The sequence below is a fragment of the Falco peregrinus genome, chromosome 7 (genome assembly GCF_023634155.1).
Source record: "Falco peregrinus isolate bFalPer1 chromosome 7, bFalPer1.pri, whole genome shotgun sequence".
Classification (NCBI taxonomy): domain Eukaryota; kingdom Metazoa; phylum Chordata; class Aves; order Falconiformes; family Falconidae; genus Falco; species Falco peregrinus.
In genome coordinates, this window is record NC_073727.1 from 19,118,963 (window position 1) to 19,137,238 (window position 18,276).

At 45.2% G+C, this 18,276-nt stretch overlaps 1 protein-coding gene across 9 annotated transcripts in view; it reads right to left on the reverse strand.

The window, feature by feature from the left end:
- NCOA1 (nuclear receptor coactivator 1) overlaps positions 1-18,276 on the reverse strand; it is a 179,430-nt gene that overhangs the window by 111,032 nt on the left and 50,122 nt on the right. For 8 of the 9 annotated variants that reach the window (XM_055809473.1, XM_055809472.1, XM_055809469.1 and 5 more), the window contains exon 2: positions 15,954-16,122. The gene's annotated coding sequence lies outside the window, so the exon portion shown is untranslated. Of the gene's footprint in view, positions 1-1,486; positions 1,656-15,953; positions 16,123-18,276 lie in introns of all 9 variants that reach the window. The other variant, XM_055809471.1, reaches the window with a different exon arrangement.

The following is an 18,276-nucleotide window of genomic DNA, read 5'->3' on the forward strand; positions in this document are numbered from 1 at the left end:
ATTGAACATGCTCTGCAGACTGAAAAAAGACCCTGGTAACGCAAAACTCCAAGCAAGCCATCTTCTAGCTCATGCCCATTCACCATGAAACAAGAGGACAACTTAAAATTGGGGTGGAGAGACCAGAGAGGGAATATGGGAGAAGAAAAAAAAGTTTGATTGTGGTGGAAAGCAGCCTATTCTCACACACCAACACACTGGCCTGGGAAAATATGAATGAAGCAGAAATCCCATTCTCTGATTCAAATACACCTCTGCTATTCCAACAAAATACGGACTTCCAGAGCAGAAAACACAGGAAGAGAATTTAGGTTCCTTGCTCAAGATCAATATTGTCAGCAGTAAAGCAAATTTCTGACCCTACATTACTGCAATCTAATCTCTAGATAACATCTGACTCCCCGTATGACTGCACACAGCAATATCCTGCTTTTAAATGCCAGCCTGCCAGGAACAAGAATTGCCGACATACACTCAAGCATCATACAAATGCTCAAAGAATGGAAATGAATCACAGCAGGAAGGAAAAACTTAGCAGCTTAATGTAGTACTAATTACTGTTTCTTGTGACCAAGAAGGAACTTCAGCAAGAAGCAGCACTGCTCTCGTTTGGCAGCTCTATCAGATGCTGCCCTGAGGAGGAGCAGGCTGGGGTTACATGCCCAATTGAGTAATTTTCAAGTACCACCTGCATCTCCTGAGCCCAAGACACGAAGACATTCAGCTTCCCAGCCTCCCAAGGGCTACATGGGAAGCTATTCATACCTTGCACCTTCGGAAACAACTTGAAAGCATCCTCACTTAGGCACCCATATGAGAAGCCAAGACTCCAGCCTCAATTTTACCCTTAGAATCACAGAATCGCAGAATGGTTTGGGTGGGAAGGGACCTTTAGAGGCCATGTAGTCCAACCCTCCTGCCATGGACAAGAACTTCTTCAACTAGATCAGGTTGCTCAGAGCCCCATCCAACCCGACCTTGAAAGTTTCCAGGGATGGAGCATCTCCCACCTCTCTGGGTGACCTGTACCAGTGTTTCACCACCCTCAGTATAAACAATTTCTTCCTTATATCTGAATTTCCCCTCTTTTAGTTTAAAACTATTCCCCCTTGTCCTATTGCTACTACAGTGTCGCTCCCCATCTCTCTTACAAGCCGCTTTAAGTACCAAGAGGCTGCAAACAAGGTCTCCAGAGAGTCTTCTGCTCTCCAGGCTGAGCCATCCCAGCTCTCCCAGCCCGTCCCCACATGAGAGGTGCTCCAGCCCTCTCATCATTTCCGTGGCCCTAAAACATGGCCCTTTCTACCCCCACAAAGAGAAAAGTCTTTCCCATCATTTGCAATGCGTTCTGGAGCTTCAGAGTGAAGTGCAAATCCAAGGCATGACCATCTCAGGTTATTAACCCACTGTCTGTAGGAAGACCTGCCACTATCGACACTATTTTACTACTATACATAGAAACACATGTACGCAGAGCAAATATTACATCAGCAAGTGCAGCACGGGTAAGGATGGGCTCCTCCTTTCGCCAGGCTCTCCAGTGCTGTCGTTCCAGTGGCACCGGCTGGATGTTACTTGGGGTAAATGCACGGTGCACTCGCCAAGTTTACTTGTTGGGTGCAGCATAACTCACCAGGCTGATGAGGCGGGGGATCCTAAAAATGGAAAGAAGGGCCTCACATGACTTCTTAATAAAGACACTTCCTCCTTTGTAAAAACAAAGCAACGCAACAAAAAAAGCAAGATTGCTCAATAACAATTGCTTTAATTTTCGATCTTTTTGAATTACTGAACTTTCAAGCGTGGCTATAAGAAACAAGTTTTATGAGGTTATATGAAGAGATGCCATTCGCACAGCACCACTGCTGACAGATGCCAGGCACGGAGCACTCCTGGTACCCAGCAGGATGCTCTGCTGGTCCAGGCTGCCCAGGCTAAGTTGGCCATTTACTTCACATGGAAGTGCTGCAACCCAACTGTGCTTACGGTGCAGCAGATGAGCTTAGAAGGGACACTGACCATTTGAAACCTAATTAAAAACCTGAATTTAATGTAGCTTCGATGATAGAGGCAAACGGCCTCCTGCTTCACAATCAGCTTTTTCCAAAGACTGTTCTCTTCACACAAACAGAAATGGCTAACATTTTCTTGACTGTTTATCCCCTTCTTGATTCATCCAGTGCACCGCATTTCCTTCTGGACAGATTTACCAAGCAATGCCTTTGAGGAACATAAGGATTTTACAGGTCTAGGGAGGGGTGTTTATTTTCCTTAGAGACCTGCCCCTAGAGTCAGCTCCAAACCCTGATCCATAACCTCATACACATCTAAATACCACTTTCTGGTTTTGAAGGAAAAGCTTACACCATTTTACATCTGCATCCCACTCCCTGGGGAAGGAAAGCAGCCCAGTAAGGGTGCCGGGGCAGTCTTTTAGCAATACATTTAGCCAACACATGATTTATCTGGGGGTTTTGGGGGGGGGGTTCGTTGGGTTTTTTTGTTTTGTTTTACCACAGCAAGACTCATCTGCTTCTTCGTTATGTAATTTCTCCTTACATTCTCCTTTAGGCTTTCTCCTTGAAGCAGGCTGTGGAGAGCTCAGGAGCAGGAGCCCTGCCACAAAGGCATTTGCAATAGGAAGCTTACAAAAGTTCAGGAGCATCTCCTGGGAAACACTCTCCCAAAATACATTCATTTGCAGAGAAAAATACGATAGGGTTTGATTTTGTACCACCTTTCTTCCACATCACCTCCAAGTTACATGGAAACACCACAAGCTGCTTTGTTTCACAGGTGTGGAAAGGACTGACGTCATAAAAATGCCACAGGCTGAAGGGCAGAGCGTCCCCTCCACCAAGCTAAAGCTAAGCTTAGTTAAGGCTGAACTAACAGCATTTTGCACCCGCCTTGCCAAGTGCCAGGCAGCAGGATTGGACCCACACCTTCTGTAAACGCTTGGGGTTGCAACCTGCAACCTACCTCCCTGGCTGCTAAACCTTAGGTTTGCAAAAAAACCAGTAAGCGTTAATAAAATAAACAGTAGAATAAGAGGTAAGGCATTAAAAAAATAATAAATAAATGGAGAGATTAATAATTAAGTCCTAAGAATGAAGAAATGGGACAGGGCAGCACCACAAACCGCATCCTTACTTCAAGGAACTGTGGGAAAATTATGTGCTGCGTACCTCTCCTGACCTAAATATAGTGGGTGTGTTAAAAAAAACATATCAGTGGTGATCAAGTATATTTCAATGGGGAAAAAGGGCAATCTCATACCACAGAAAGGGGTGTAGTCCCTCAATCAAGGAAAAATGAACATCTGTTGTAAAAAGCAGGAGCACAAGCGCATGTAGGCAAATGCACAGAGGAAAGGGGAAAACCAGGAGGGGGTCAGAAGAGTCCAGCTCCCTCATGGAGGGAACGTGAGGCTAAACTAATTAAAATGCACAGCCCTTGGAGAGTTTCGGGAGGAAAGTACTGCAGAAATAAGTCCAACCCAATGCTATTAAATCACAGTTATTAATAGCGGAAGAGATCTACAAGTATCTGGTCTGTTAAAATGGAGGGTAAGAGATGCTCAAGCCATTTCACAAAGCACCGCAGAGAAGCAACCACATTAAAATCCTTTTCCGATGCTACTCAGCACTCCTTAAAACTGTTTCTACAATACAAAAATAGGCAAGTGCCTGAGAAAATACTGCAAAATGGCTGGGCTGCTCCACATAACGTTTCTGAAAAATAGGACATCCTTTGAAAGACGCAGGATCCCACCGAGGTGACAAAGGGCTGCAAGCTATAAGTAACCCAGTGTCTCTTCTGCTGAATTCTCCCCCAAAATTCTTCACAGCAAAAATACTCCAGAGAAATAACTTCTTGCTTTGTCCAATGAATCAGGAATCATCGCTAATGAATTCAACAGCTCCCAAAAGTGCAAGAAAGACAAGCGGATGACCCAATCTTTTAAAGAAAACATCAGCTGGGAAATAAAGAGGCAGGGAGCGGGGGCAGGGGAGGGTCTGGTAGAAGATAAAGTATCTCCCAGCACAAACTGGAAAAAACTGAAGACCATTTTATGTAACAAAACTTGTGCACGTAACAAACACATCCTCCATACAACTGTAAAGTCAGCATTGCAAAAACATTTCTGCAGAAACATGCTGAAGCTGCCAGCAGCATTTTGTTTGAAAAGGGAAGATGAAACTCAAAGTAAAGAAAAAAAAAAGTAACTGGTATTTATTAAACTATTAAGAAAGAGGAAAAAAAATGCCAGTTCACAATGATCCGTAAATGTGCATGGGGCTACATTTCAGGACCGCAAAACAGATGTGTGTGCAATTCCTGCAGCTGCACAAACAATACAGGCAAATAAGACAGCTCCAGCACTTCAGTGTGAAGTTCACAGTGGTGCAAGGATACAGCTTATTTTATACCCATGCCATCGCACTATGATATAAGTAACAGTTTTATTTTCCCCTCCATAATTAAAGCCTGTGAAAACAAAGCGATGAAAAGACTCAGCTGTGGCACGGCACTTGCTAGCTGCTGCAGCGCAGGGAAGGCTGGGGCTGGAGACACTGCCTTTGGGAGATGGTAGCTATGTGACACCTGGGTAATCACAGCTGAATCACAGAATTGTATTAATATTAAAAATGTTTGACCTTGGGGGCTCTTTTCATGAGAAATAGAGGTTGTTCCCCTCCTTGCTCTAGAGGATGGTGTTGAAGGCATCAGGGAAGGAAACAACAACGAAGAGCAAAGCAACCCTAGGCAGTCAGCCTAGAAGGTGACATCCACGTTCTGATGGAGAGCATGGCAGTGAGGGTGTGCACCTGCAGAAAGATCTCTTCCAGGCATCAAATGTGTTCTATGAAGTCATATACCTCATGTGAACCTCATGAAACTCAACAAGGCCAAGGGCAAGGTCCTGCACTGCCATCAGGGTAACACCCAGTGTCAATACAGGCTGGGCAGGGAACGGGCTGAGAGCAGCCCTCAGGAGAAAGACTTGGGAGGTGCTGGTGGATGAGATTCTTAATATGACCCGGCACTGTGCACTCAGCCCAGCCAGGCAGCCGTTCCTTGGGCTGCAGCCAGAGCAGCGCAGCCAGCAGGTCAGTGAGGGGGCTCTGCCCCTCTGCTCCACTCTGGTGAGACCCCCCTGCAGCGCTGCGTCCGGCTCTGGGGTCCCCAGCACAGGAGAGACACGGAGCTGCTGGAGCGGGGCCAGAGGAGGCCAGGGAGATGCTCAGGGGCTGGAGCAGCTCTGCTGTGGGGACAGGCTGGGAGAGCTGGGGTGGCTCAGCCTGGGGAGGAGAAGGCTGCGGGGAGACCTTAGAGCACCTGCCAGTGCCTAAAGGGGCCGGCAAGAAAGCTGGGGAGGGGCTTTGGGCAAGGGCAGGTGGCGATGGCACACGGGGGAATGGCTTTACATGAGAGAGGGGAGATGGAGATGAGAGATGAGGCAGAAATTCTTCCCTGTGAGGGCAGCGAGGCGCTGGCCCAGGCTGCCCAGAGCAGCTGTGGGTGCCCCATCCCTGGCAGGGCTCAAGGCCAGGCTGGACGGGGCTGGGGGCAGCCTGGGCTGGGGGCAGGGGTCCCTGCCTGTGGTGGGGGGTGGGACTGGGTGGTCTTTAAGGTCCCTTCCCACCCAAACCATTCTGTGGTTCTATGATTACAGACAGAAGGAGGGAAATACCAAACTATTTTTGAGAAACAATGCACCAGCAAAACCAAGTATCAAATAGAAAACCAGTAATTTGACAAGTCTCACTCCTCTTATCCTTCTGTCAAGGCAATCAGTCCTTTCCTTTACTAAATTAGAATCACTCCTAGAAACAACAGAGAATTAGGCTGTTATGTACACTTCTGATTTTTATTCTTCTCTTTAAACCCACAACTTTCAAATGAGAACACATCAGGGGTGGACGCCCCACCACACTGGCGAGGGAAGTTCACTGCAACCACCTGCAAGACTCACGAGCAAGACAAATGGCTTTCACCAGGTCTCCTGTTGAGGAGAATGCCATCCTTACACAGTAGAGCAGATATCTAGTTATCTGTCATGAAATATTTATTAGTCTGCTGATGAGTTAATTAAAAATTTTAATAAGATTTCAATACTTACTGGAATTATTTACCCCATGTACAGTCACAGTGTTGACAATAGATGGGTAAGTGGTATACAGAGTGATTTTATTTTTTTTAATGACTTACCTACTTGTCTGAAAATGCTCCAGTCATTGCTAACAGCTGTAAAATTTATCTGTCCTTCATATTTAACACACAAAATTGTTGCGAGATTGCTTCTACCCTGTCATTCATTCATTATTACTCCATCATTTTCAAAGACTACTGCAGCATCCCAAACCAAGACCCAGTGTACAGCAGATGACTGATGAAATACTTCGCTATCAGCACTCACATTAATAATGGCAGGGTGGAAAAGGTCTAGAGTTTAACTGCAGACCCTCTAAGGAAACAACAAGCAAAATTGTAATGAAGTATTTTCATCTGCTGGAGAACTAAGGATGTGATGGGATTACCATTGTGTTGTGCAACAATACCATTCTTCATGGTATATTCATAAATAATATGCTTGCACAAAGTGGAAAAGCTTCCTCCCCATTTTTACATCAGTCAGGAGGCTGCTGTGCAGCTGTATTTTCCATCTAAAGATAGACGGAGTCCAGAGAAATAGAGAGCAAAGGGAGCTCATTTGTGACTTTATACTATTATATTTAAGGAAAAAATGCTGCAGCTGTATCTGTATATCATCACTGTGACATGTGCTTGGGTCTCTAATTACTTACTTTCACAAATTAAAGACACAGGAGAGAGGGATTAAAGATGAGACTGCAGAACGCAGGGAGACAACAAATACATGAAATTTGAAGGAGTCTCCCGTTCAAGCGAGATGAGAGTCAGCAACATTCAGCGGCTTCGCTTCCCTCTCTTCTGCAGGGATCAAAGCTGGGAGAAATATTAATGCTCCGAAGTTACAAAGACGTATGAAAATCCTAACGAGCATTTTACACTGCAGATGCGTGAGCAGAGCTTCACTTGGCGCTGCACAAGCCAGAAGCTGCGACACAACCAACTTTAAACGTCCTCAAATTTCCAAATTGCTTAAAATTGGCTGCCAGTGAGAAATGCAGACTGAAGCTGCACGCTCGTCTACAGTGCAGCAAAGAGGAAGGAACTTCTACTAGAAATTAACGTCATTAAACTCAACTGCTGACCACTTACATGACCCACCAGTAATATCTTGCCCTGCTCCCTAAGGGCCTTCTCCATGCCTTGACAAGTCATTCACAGACCTGGACTGTATTTCCTATAAATTTTATCAAATTCCTATTTGCTTTGTCTGTCAACTGCAAAGAGCTGCAGGTCTGCTTTACAAACACCATGTATTTAAATGCTAAATAGTTTGTAAAATCGCAGGAAAATTGAGGTTCAGCCTGGGGAGGTCTCTGGTCCAACATGCTCTGGGTCAGTTACGGGGTCTGTCCTTGCGGTGAAGTTTTCCCTTGTATCCACCTGAACTGCCCTTGTTCCAGCTCCATTGAGCAGAATTCCCAGTTTACAACTCTTCTATAATAATCTGTCGGTAACACCTCTGGGTTCTGTTTTAATGTTTGTCAAGATGTGGAATGACCTTTCCTTGCAGAAGAACACTCATTTCCTTCATTGTTCTTTCATTTGTGCAATTCTGGGGTTTGAATTGCCCGTTTAGATTTTCACTGTGTTTCTTTCGGAATATTTGTTGAAGGGTTTTTTTCATTAAACCTTCAACTTCAAGTATGCAGTTTCACCTGCTTTCCATCTCTGGGCTATTTACTATTATGGCTGCCGTAAATTTAAGACTGCTTAAATCAGAATTTTATTCCAATATCTTAATAAAAGATTTTCCCTTCATTTGCTACACATTGAGATACGCAGAAACTGCTCAGCTGTACAAATCCAATGCTAAAAGACATAACATCCATCTGATATTCCGTTACTTTGTTATTAAAATTTGCTAATTAGTTTGCCTTTCCTTCTTCACACTTGGGCTTAAGACAGTAGAGAATTTCCCTACAGATAAAATTGGTCCCTTCTTAACAACCCATTCACGCTTCTAAAAGGAATATGCTTTCTCCCAGGTGACATTTTGATATGAACTGTAACAAGCAACAGGGCAATTTTCCTTTGATTTTGAATTTCATTTTAACTTCGCCAAATATATTTTAATACACATTCTGCAGTTCATCTGTAGCTGGGATTTGTGACAGCTCCATTAAACAAATGTATGCCTTTCATTGTATAAAGAAACTTCAGGATAACAAGGTAGAAGAAGCAGAGGTGGGGAGCGAAAGCACATTAAAGCTAAGGCTTTATTAACCTCATGAGGCTTCTCAGAAATCTGCAAGGGGAGTCTAAGGTCTTCACAAAAATAAAAGAAAAAAGCACCTATGAGGAGTTTGCTATAGGTACTCCATATTTTTTTGCTAGATATTCCTACTGCCTCATCCTCTTTGCAACAGCTAGTGCTCTCCTGACTCGCAACTCCAAGAGGTAAGTAAATTCAAGGAGGAAAGCAAGTGTTACAAATAGATGGGAAAAAAACTGATTTTCTGCAAAAACATCACTAACCTTTTCACCTCAGAGAGACAGGAGTTCCCTGTGTATTAGCTACCCTAAAGCCACAGACCCAGACAGCGCCTCCCTGCAGCCTCTCCATCCTATTCCAGCGGGGCATCAGATGATGCAGACAATTTCTCTGCAGATGCTGAATTTCACCCCAAGTTAATAATTCCTACCAGCAATATACTCTGAAGTTTTAAGCATCGTTTGAGGTGCTTTCAGATGCTGGCATGCCAGGGAAAATGAGGACAGGATGCCATAGAGGAATGCTGATCAAGGATGAGCGAAATTAAGATTCACATTCCAAATCTTCAGGATTTCATGAGCGTTGTGCTCCTAAAACTTGTCCATAATGAAAATTCTTTACCAGTACTTCTGGTTCTTGGTAAGTACTGTTGTAGACGCTGCTGCTGTCTCCAGCTCACAAGACTGACTCAACAGTAAATAATAACTTAAATCAGAATTCGGGAAAAATTACCAGGAAATACTTTAAATTTCAGTCCCTTCCTGATGGCAGCAGGTGTGTGCACATGTGTTTTAACATGCATACCTTCACCTTCAAATGGCAGGAACTAGGTATCCAATAGTTTTCTTTCTGAGGAGCAAGCAGATCCATGTACTTAGTAAAACCTCCCTGGTGCCGGTGAAAAGTATTCACCAACAACTCAGCACAGAAGTAAAAAAAAACACCAGCAAATTCTTCTCACTTTTTGTGAGCCAAGCAGTAGCTTGGGAGTTTTGTGTTTATCTCTTGAAAGTTTACCAGAAACAGATCTTACCACTCTCCTGAGTTATTGACAAGTGGTTACACAGCTCCCATCAGCTCTAAAAAAATGTTTTTAGTGATAACGAAGATAAAAAAAGACTTCTCTAACTAAAACCACCAATAGTCCTTACCAAGGGTTTAACCTGACTAGAATTTTCCTCTTTAAAAGACAAGAGCAAAAGGAGGGAAACAAACAAAAAGGCAGTTCTAAGCAGGATTATTTGTTATTTTTCGAAGATAAAAGGACCTCCTTTTCAGATATCATGCTGTGCTGCATCTTCCCCAGAAGGTGCTGTGAAGAGCAAGTCTGCCCAAGGCAACGAGGGGGAGCGATGTCTGTGAGCACCCAGGAGCAGGACCTGCCTCCTGCAGGGCTGGCCTCACTCCCCACCCCCAGCTCTACCCTCTGCTGGCTTCACCCCATCTCAGGGGCTTCAGACACAAGATAGAACCTGATGGGAGGAGGAGGAAACCCCTCCAGAATGGCCAGCGATCACCCCACAAACACAGCTGGGGGGGGGGGGGGGGGGGGATGCCCATGAAGATGTGCCACTGCCCAGCGAGACAAATGCTCACCCACTTTTTTATTATTTTATGATAATTTTTTCCTTAAATGCTTCCACGCTGAGTAAATGGAACTGTACTTCATAGAAAGGGCTTAATGTCCAAACAGCAATCAGCCACAAGTGGTGTCCCTCAGGTGTCTATATGGGGACTGGTACCATACCACATCTTCATGATGGTGGGATTGAGGGCACCCTCAGCGAGTTTGCAGATGACACCAAGCTCAGCAGTGCAGTTGATTTGCTGGAGGGATGGGATGCCATCCAGGGGGACCTTGATGGGCTCAAGTGGCCATGGGAATCCCATTAAGTTCCACAAGGCCAAGTGCAAGGTCCTGCATCTGGGTTGCGGCAATCCCCACTATCAGTGCAGACTGGGGGATGGATGGATGGATGGATGGATGGGTGGATGGATGGATGGGTGGGTGGGTGGGTGGGTGGGTGGATGGATGGATGGGTGGGTGGGTGGGTGGATGGATGGATGGGTGGGTGGATGGATGGATGGGTGGGTGGGTGGATGGGTGGGTGGATGGGTGGGTGGGTGGGTGGGTGGATGGGTGGGTGGGTGGGTGGGTGGATGGGTGGACAGACGGGTGGGTGGATGGGTGGAAAGCAGCCCTGCAAAGAAGGACTTGGGGATACAGGTTGACATGACCAAGCAACATGCACTCACAGCCCAGCCAGCCAGCTGTACCCTGGGCTGCAGCCAGAGCAGCACGGCCAGCAGGTCAGGGGAGGGGGCTCTGCCCCTCTGCTCCACTCTGGTGAGACCCCCCTGCAGCGCTGCGTCCGGCTCTGGGGTCCCCAGCACAGGAGAGACACGGAGCTGCTGGAGTGGGGCCAGAGGAGGCCAGGGAGATGCTCAGGGGCTGGAGCAGCTCTGCTGTGGGGACAGGCTGGGAGAACTGGGGTGGCTCAGCCTGGGGAGGAGAAGGCTCTGGGGAGACCTTAGAGCAGCCTTCTTTATAAGAAGGGGAGCTTATAAGAAAGACAGAAAGAGACTTTACCATGGCCTGTAGCAACAGGACAAGGCGGAATGGTTTTAAACTGAAAGAGGTTTCAGAAAAATTCAGACCAGATACAAGGAAAAAATTGTTTATGCTGAGAGTGGTGAGGCACTGGAACAGGTCACCCAGAGAAGCTGCGAATGACCCACACATCACTGGCAGTGTTCAAGGTCAGGTTGGACAGGGCTCTGAGAGACCTGATCTAGTGAGAAGTGTTCTTGTCCATGGCAGGAGGGTTGAACTAGATGATTTTAAAGGTCCCTTCTGACCTAAACCATTCTGTGATTCCATGACTCTGATCCTGCCAACCTCTGCATCAACTTCTAGGAATAAAAAAGGCAAAATTGCTCATACTTCTTTGGCTTACGGAGGCAGCAACCACAGCCCTGTCTTGCAAGGAGAATCAGCAAGCACTGGTATCTCACCTCTGGAGAGCTGACAGCCAACTGGAAGGTGCCCTTGAGAAGGTCAGAGCAGTAGCTAACACAAACTGACAAAGAGGTACCAAAATAGCTAAAACAATGGAAGAAAGTAAATAGGTACTGATTTATAACCTTCCATCCACAGGAAGGGCTTGTACAACAAATACTACATTAGGCAAAGAACACTAAATCATTAAGTCCTGAATACTGAAGGACTCACTTGAGTGCGGTTTTCAATTAAATGATATTTGATCTTTGTGGCCCAGGAAGTCGAAATTCCTTGAGGGCAGCAGAGAACCCAGCAGATTAAAAAGCCATTAACATATCCAGCATCATTCACTGTCCCGTTGGATGCTGATTACAATCCTGCTCAGCCAAGACACAAACACGTTTCCACCTCGTCTCCTCAGCACAGCAACAGCTACCTGCATGGTGGGACTGGAGACAATGATGAATTAGGTTTCTGCTGTTCAAGGAACCACCACAGTTGTGGAGGAAGGGGTTACAACCTGCACTAATGCTGTACACTAAAGGTGATGATAAACTGATCACTGCAGAAGTGTCTACGGCAGATGAAGATGTTCCCATTCCCAGACTGTCTGTAAAGAGGATCCTATGCTCACAGCTGAAAAGTTCACGTGAACATTTCTCACTCGCTTCAGCACAAGAAGCTTGGGTTGAACAGCTGCTGGAGAGGGCTCAGCCCAGCCTGGAGGACTTGGCAGCGCTGCAGATGAGGAGTGCTCACAAGAACGGGATTGCTGGATGAACTCATGGAAACCACTGATGGTGACTGACAGTGGAGGGACAATGACATCTCAGACCTTGGCAGGGTTTCTGCAGCTGGTATCTGGTCAAGGTCAAAGAATTAGGCTGGATTTGTGTAGAAATGTGAAAAGCTACGAAAAAGGTGCATTTGCTTAAAACTTCTAGGAGTAGTAAGGGAAACGGATGAAGTGGTTTGTTCCAAAAGACAAGCAAAACTGCAATCTGGCCAAAGTAGTCGAAATAGATTTAATCAAAACTCCTGGGCAAGCAATGCTTAATGGAAGATGACCAAATGCTTGCTTAGGTATTTTTATTTTCTGAAGGAACTAAGCACCAGAAGTTCCACTTAATGGAAGAAGTGTGTGTCTCTAATACTTTCTGTAGAAACAAAGTACCCAAACTGACCGTCCAGCTATAGGATTTACATATGAAAACAAGAGCATCTCATGGCATTTTTAGAGAAAGGGAACAGAAAGCCTTCTCAGATGTGAAAATACAACCAGCTCCCCTATCAAAACACTTCTTCCTTAATTTCACAGGGTGAATGCTTTTAATATAAACTTTTTTGCTAGTGACAGCTGGCTATAACATCTTCATGACAAATATGAAAAGAAACATGTTGGGGGCCTCCATGTGCTCATTCTAGCTTTTCTTTTAAAAAACAAAAAAACAACTCTGAAAACCCAAAAAAGGCTCAACCCCTTCAGCACTTGTATTTGGGAACCTAAAGAGAGAAACTGATCATTTCTGTGGCTGCAGGCTGGCCAGTAGAAGTACCAGAAGCCCGACGTGAAGATGCAATATTGCTGGTGAGCATCCTCTGCAAAGAGGCAGAAGCTTCAGACCTCTCCCTGCACGCAGTCCATGGCAGCTGTCCTGCCTATTCTCCACCAGGCAGCCTAGGGAGCCTTTTCCAGTGGGCATGGTGGGAGTTCCTGGGGGTTTTGTGCTCTTTACTTTTTAAAAGCAAGGCTTTAATTCATATGTGGAGAGAGAAGTCTGGGATTTCTTCTTCCCAAGTCCCCAAAAGTGCTGTGTGCACCTTTGCCTTGATCAGCAGGGCTCTACTGCAAACACGTGGCTGAAACAACATCCCTCTCTATAAAACTAACAAAAGAGGTAGAGGAACAACTGATTTAGAGGTATGGTGACTGCCAAGCCCATCATTTGTGTCCTTCCTACCCCACCAGCAGCCCCCAGGAGAAGGGAACGGCAAGGCAGAGGTTACAACTTCAAGGAAACTTACCTACAGTAAATACCTCTCACAAGATACCATTTATGAAGTGTTGCAACACTTGAAAATGCTGTTAACAGCAGGAAATCTATTTAAAGTGGAAGGAATATGATCACTAAGGAATAAAGAGGGAGTTTTGGCTCAGCAAAGACCTAGGGCTAGGGTGGGAGAGGCAGCATCTCAGCGATTGCATTTACATTTTTTCATCTCAAAGCCCCATCGCAGGATAAAGGGGATGGGAACTCAATCACAGGCAACCGAATTTCATGCCAAGCCAAAAAGTCCATTTGCTAGGGGAAAGAATGAAATTAAGTAAGACCGGGGAGAGGGGGGGAGAAACATCAGGAAAGGCTGGGAGGTGCCAGGTGGGATGAAGGCAGGGTCGTCCCCCCCGGCTCCCCCCACACAACTGCAGGGGCTGTCAGTCCCCTAAATTAGGGGAAATCCAGAGCAGCCGAGGAGGCACCTCACCCTTAAAATTAAACTAGAACTCACTCTTCCTCCCCACAACGATATCCAATTTCATCGTTAAGAATATAACCCTTTGCTTGCCTGGGCTGCATCTGTCAAGCTTCCTGATGTAAAGAGAAGTCTCAGGTAAAGCCCAGCCACTGCTGGATGCGTGATTCATACTGACTGCTTTGGCGAGGGGTGGGGGAGAAAATAAAAGAAGAAAAGCTGCATACAGCCCAGCCTGCGGCACACTCCAGCCCAAGACCCTCAGTCTCTAAGCTCCCGGTCTGGGCAGATATTAATCGGTGTCTGGAAAGCAGGAGGTCAGCAGCAGGGAGAAGCCACCACCAGCCTGGGAGGTCACCTCTTCAAAAGCTGAATCTGGTTCAGATAGCAGTGAGAAAAATAAATACATCTGAAGAGTCACAGGAGCTAAGTTTTTTTTTGTGTGTGTGTGATACAGCTTACCTGCTTCCAGTCAAAAAGTAGCTGTTACAGCCAGAAGGAAAGGTGATCTTTTTGTGGTGAAAAATCCTGATTCCAACTGTATTTATCAGGCAAAGCACAGTTTAATAATTAACTCTAAGCAGCACTTCCAGCGCTGGACTAGGACTCTGCTGGTTCCTTACCACTCATGGGCAGCACCCCAGGTCCTCTCCGCCTGGGTGACTCCGAGCTAACAGCTGGGACCACACACAGCAATACAGAAGCAGTAAGGTTTCCAAATTTTACAACCATGCCTAATTACCACCACCCTTTGTGCAAATGGAAGACACCAAGGCAAAAAGCAAAGAGCCTTGCCTAAAAACACTGGGCAAACACTAGAAAAGCCAGAAGGATCACAGAAACCGGGGGTGGCTCCCCATCTACCACCATCTTGGGCACCCAATTATCCACCCTCTGGCCACCAAACCGACCAGGGGAGGACATCTAGAACAGGTGCACCAATGTCTCCAAGCCACCACAGCACTGGCTGCAGTGATCATCCCACCACCATTCAGGGAAGCAGGCAACTCAAGGACAGAAACCAAGTGGCCAAAGCAGCCTTAGAGGGATACTGGTCCCAGTAAGATACTGGTGATGTATTTACAGTGCACCGAAGAGGAGCACGGGGCCAAGCCACACTCAGTCCAGAAGGAAATACCCCATTTTCCACAGCACTCCAGTCAAAACCAGCTCCACTGCAGAAGTTTCTTGTGACACCAGCTATGCTCTGACAGGGAATTGTGATACAAGCAATGTAAAATTTCATCAGACAAAAGCAGCTGTATATGTAAGTTCTGCCTTACAGTATGGCAGCTAGAAGCTGGTTTTCCAGGGAACTTAGCAGGGATACAGGTCCTCCCCTCTCCTACCTACTCCTTGTCCACAGCAGTAAGCACTCTCAGTTTTGGTGGAGAGACTGCAAATCCCACAGCCACACAGTAGCTGCAGCCAACACCAACTACTACTTGTTTTAGTATTCTGTTCATTTCTAAATATATTCTACCGCCTTTCCAAGTTACCACTCCATTACAACTTTCCTTTAAGACACTGCCGGCTGTGGGCAAGCCACAGAAGTGTTCAAGTTGTTACGTGCATCTGCTAGTGAGAACTTCAAGGATGCTGAGTACACACTTCTAGCTCTGGAAGTTGTAGTAGCCCTTGCCATAAAATATTTTGATTTCCCAGGTTTGTGATTTTTAAAATGCTCTGGTTATGAACTCAATTCACCTGATCAACACCACAAGCCAGCCTACAGCATAATACTGACTCACCAAAACCTCGTATTATTCTTTAGCACAAATCCTTTGCATACCATTCTGCCACTGCAGCAAACAGCTATTCAATTTTGCAAAACATATTGAGAAAGCACAGTTGATTCAGGCAATAATTTCATCTTTATGAGCTTTTAAAACAACTCTCATAGCTACGAATACAATGCAGGCTGACTGCACATCTCATATACAGAAAACAACCCAAAGAATGCCAAGGACAGAGAAAAACAGGGGCTTTTGCTTTCAGCAGTCTCAATAATTAATTCCACATGAAGAGGTGCTCAGCAAAAACCACCTCCATGACAGGTTTAAGCATTTTCCACCAGAGGAAAGAAGCAACAGAGACCTGCACGCTTACCTCTATCTTCCTGAGGTGAAAGATGGTTCATGGGAAAAACTGGACTCTTCAGTTAATTAAATGGCAAAACAACACAATCCTAGAGCCTCAGCAAACACAGGCATCGACCTTCCATGGGCAGTCTTCACATGAACTCTTCTGATAGGGGACCAGCATCAATTACTGAGTCCTGCAGAGGAAAAGACACGTTTGTTTGCATTATCTTTCATTTATCTTTCTGAGTTATTATTCACACGATGCAATTTTCAGTGTTTTAAGTAGAAAGACAGCAAAGTTGAGGTCAACTATTAATTCACACTAGCATCATTAATAGCTTGCTGAACTTCTTAATACTATCAATTGCAAGATATCATTTTTACTTCACTGGAAAAGAACTCGTCGAGGTTCCTCAAGCTTTAAGCTACTTGGGGAAATAAAGTAAATGAAAGATTAATACTCCAACAAATACTTTTTTTTTTCCTTACATCCTCCCCTCCCTCTTTGCCTAATAAATAAATAATGAGATCCTTCCCTGCCTCACAAAGGCACGGACAGCAAATAGCTGTTGTTACTAAGCGTTAAGCTAGAAGCAGATCAAGGGGATTTCTCCAGTTCCTCCTCTTCCACAGACTTTCTGTATCACCTTCGATAAGCCAGGTAGCCTCTGAACCTGAGATGAGCACAACCATTTCTCTCCCAAAGCACATACACCATAAAAAAGACACTGCAGTATGTCCATTTTCTTCAGCTATCCCCTTCTCCTGTAAATCATACCTGTCTGAACCTTGTTCCTCTCGAGCCAAATGCTAGCACATCAACTAATCTGTGGCTTGCAAATACCTTGCTTGGTTGAAAAAATGAAGTTCATAAAATTGGGTTCATCATATTGTGATGCACTGCCTGAATTCTAATGAAAAAGTAAGTAATTTAAAAAGTAACAATCATGAAAACACTGAGATGAGCTTCATAACCCTTCTTCCAAGCCACTCCACAAGCTGCTGTTTCTATAGCCAAGCTCACTACCTTCCCCAGCAAATGCTCTGAGACAGAAGTCCCAATATTGCTTTTGAACCTTTATCTGTAGTAGCTACAGGATGCAATTCATCTTAATCAACTTTAGACACCTAATAGCTGGTTGGAAACCAAAGCTGGTAATTCCAGGGTCCCTCTGCAGCCAATAAACAGACCCACAAATCTCCCCTTGGAGATGCTGGATGGAGATGTCTGCAGGTCCCCAGCATTCCAGCCGTCCCCAAAGACTGGCTGCTGCTCCAGCAGATCATGTTTGGTCCCCAAGGAGCCACCCCGTTAGGAGGTCATGTTAAACTACTGCCAGGATGTGTCTATTTTCTTTCTCTCTCTCTCTCACAGGGTTACCAGGATTATTGGATTAAATTTATACCTCTAAATCCGAGCATCTGAAGTTAAATGAGGGGAGTACCGCTATTAGTTCAGAACCTGCCTGTCCCCACTGCTGCTCCTGCTATTACACAAGAAATTACTTACACGGACACAGTCGTTAGAATGCTGTCTTACTAATGCCCCCATCATTAACAACACAGGACTCTTATAAGTCACTCGTAATTCATTCACGAAAAATCAAGTAAGCAAAAGGAGGGAGGAAAATTCAGATGGCAGCATCACCTCCCAGGCACTGGTAGAGAACAACTCCTGAAGCTTATGGATCCACATCCAAACAGAGAGGTATGGCTAGAGCACATCCCGATGGGAAGTGGGATGCCTGCCTCATTTAGCATCCATTTTTATACACGTGCACATAAATGTACATGAAATATGCACAAACTGCTCTATCACCCAGGCTCCCAGTCTGAAACTTGCATTTTACCCGTATGAAATGGTCCCTGAATTTCTAAATAACGCGTATGTCCCAGCTGCTTTCACCCCTACAATAAACAGATCAAATGACATGAAGGAAGGAATGTTAAAAACAGAAGAACATAATAATGGAAAGTTTAAGAACACGTTTCCAGATTCCCAGGGTGTGTGTCTGGGGGGTTTAAGCTCCCAAAACTAAAATGGGAAGATGTTCCTGTTTTAAAAAAAAATAGTATCTCCTCTCAATCTGGTGCTCGTAATACGGAAAGCAACGATCAGAATAAAAAATACATCTAACAGATGAAAAAGTAAACTGTTTGCATATGAGAACACATCAGAAATGAAGTGATACGAAGCAGCAAGAGAAGCAAAATGCAATGAGAGGAACCACAATACTCACAGGTTTGAGTATATCAGGTTATAAAAATTACCTAGGAACAGCAAATTCCAACAATGGCGGAGGATCGCTACTGCCCAGAAACAGAGCAACCACCAGCAATATTATAGG